Source organism: Rhagoletis zephyria, unplaced genomic scaffold, assembly GCF_001687245.7.
Source record: "Rhagoletis zephyria isolate East Lansing unplaced genomic scaffold, Rhagoletis_zephyria_1.1 Rzeph_scaffold_01681, whole genome shotgun sequence".
NCBI classification, from domain to species: Eukaryota; Metazoa; Arthropoda; class Insecta; order Diptera; family Tephritidae; genus Rhagoletis; species Rhagoletis zephyria.
The window spans coordinates 38666-40700 of NW_016158765.1; positions in this window are offsets into that span (position 1 = coordinate 38666).

Consider the following 2035-nt stretch of genomic DNA (forward strand, 5'->3'; position numbering starts at 1 on the left):
CAAAAAGTGCCCAGAGCGTGACGAAAGCGAAGAACCACTTTTCGTGCCCGGAATCACTAAATCAGTTCTAAACAATGATTTTATGTGTATTTATCTTACATAGCTAATAAAATTAGCAAATACCTACATTTCTAAACCTTTAGTGCTATTTTCCATTTTTGTGTTTTCAAAATTTGCTATCGTATGTAAACAAACAACGGCTGTTATTTCATATTGACCTCTTGCACATTTCTGGCCGAAAAAAATCTGCGTTGTTTCGGGCACGAAGATGAAGACGTTTACGATCCAAAAGTGGAAGGTATTCTAGCCCCGTCAGAATGAGTACTTTGCGTACGTGCGCTCAAAGATGAAACTGACGTGACGTAAAGGAACGTACATGGTGTAATAATAACAAGGTGTTGTCAGTAACTTAACCTCATTTTTTCGGCAGGTCTATTCCGGTCACGCATTTTAAAGTAGTAGAAAAAGTACTAATTATTTACTACTTTTAATCCGTTCATGCGTACTATTTCAAATTAAATGTAGAAAAATGTTTAATTACAGGCCTGTAAGCCTGAATATATGTTTGTATCGTATGCTCCACACAGGTTGCACATATATTGTAACTTATAAAAAAGTACAGGCCGTAAAATAAGGCAATTTCCTATAAAACTGTAAATGATTTTTTAAATAGATTAGTAATAATAATAATAGATTGGCGCTTACATATATGTTAGCGTTTGGCCGAGCTTCTCCTCCGACTTGTGGCGTGCGCCTTGATGTTGTCACACAAAGCGGAGGGACCTACAGTTTTACGCCGACTCCGAACGGCGATTGCATTTTTATGAGAAGCTGTTTTTCATGGCAGTAATACACTCGGAGGTTTGCCATTTCCTGCCGAGGGACGACCGCTGTTAAGAAAAAACCTTTTTTCTATATTTTTTGCAATGTTGCTTTGACCAGGGTTTGAACCCAGGTGCTGCGGAGTGGAGCGCGCACTGCTTGCCACTACGCCACAGCGGCTGACATATAGATTAAAACACATAAATATCGATAATATAAGCGAAGTCGTCATTTAACCATGCTGCCGCTCTATTCTAGTGTATCAGTAGTCCATTTGGCTCGATATTATGACATTGCAGCAAAAGATATTTAATATAAAAAAATCGCTTTTCCATACGATTTTTGTGTACGTCTTTTTCCATTGATAACTACGATATCTTTTATATTTTATATTTTGAGGACAAAAATTATACAAATCCAGCAATTTTAAATATTAATATCGTTCTGAAAACACCAAGTTCTTTAAAAATCACGATAAAATGAAATACTAAAATGGAGTATTTTAAATACAATTTCCCAACTAATAGCATTATAAAAATTAAGATCGGCAGCACTGAAAATAAGCATGCCGATCTTGTCAAAATTACAACAAACACGTCGCTACTGACAACACCTTGTTATTATTTCACCATGGGAACGTAGAACTGCGCACAGTGGGGCAAAAAAGGTTTCTGTGGACAAATCAATTTTGAGAGCCCAAAATGAACCGATTTCATGTTTCTTTTTTTTAAACAAGAGATAATAAAATTTCGCGTCGATCTATTCGTGGCGATTTTTTAAAAAGGCTATAGTTTCTTATTTATTTACTAGCCAATGCCCGCTTACTTCGCGGCGCCTAATAAGAGCTTTTGCGTTAGCCAATGCAAAAGAGCGTTTAAAAACAAAATTAGTCTGTAAAGTCAAAGTTTTTGATTTAAGTTGAAACCACTAAGGCGCAGTATCCTCCTCACACATAGGCCAATAATAGTAACGCTGTGATACCATATGGAATACCAATCCCTTTTGATGTCATGAGCTTTACTGATGGTCTTATTTCCACCTGTGAGATCTCAGCCAATCATGCGTAATCTTTTTTATGATCTTGCAACTTCAACATTGGTGCGATGTGTGTGCCAATAAAAGTTCTTATAGGGAAACTCAAGAGCACAGAAGTGCGTTTTCTTTATAGGAGGGCCAAGAATCCTCGTTGTCCCACAGGATGAAAAGTTTTCCC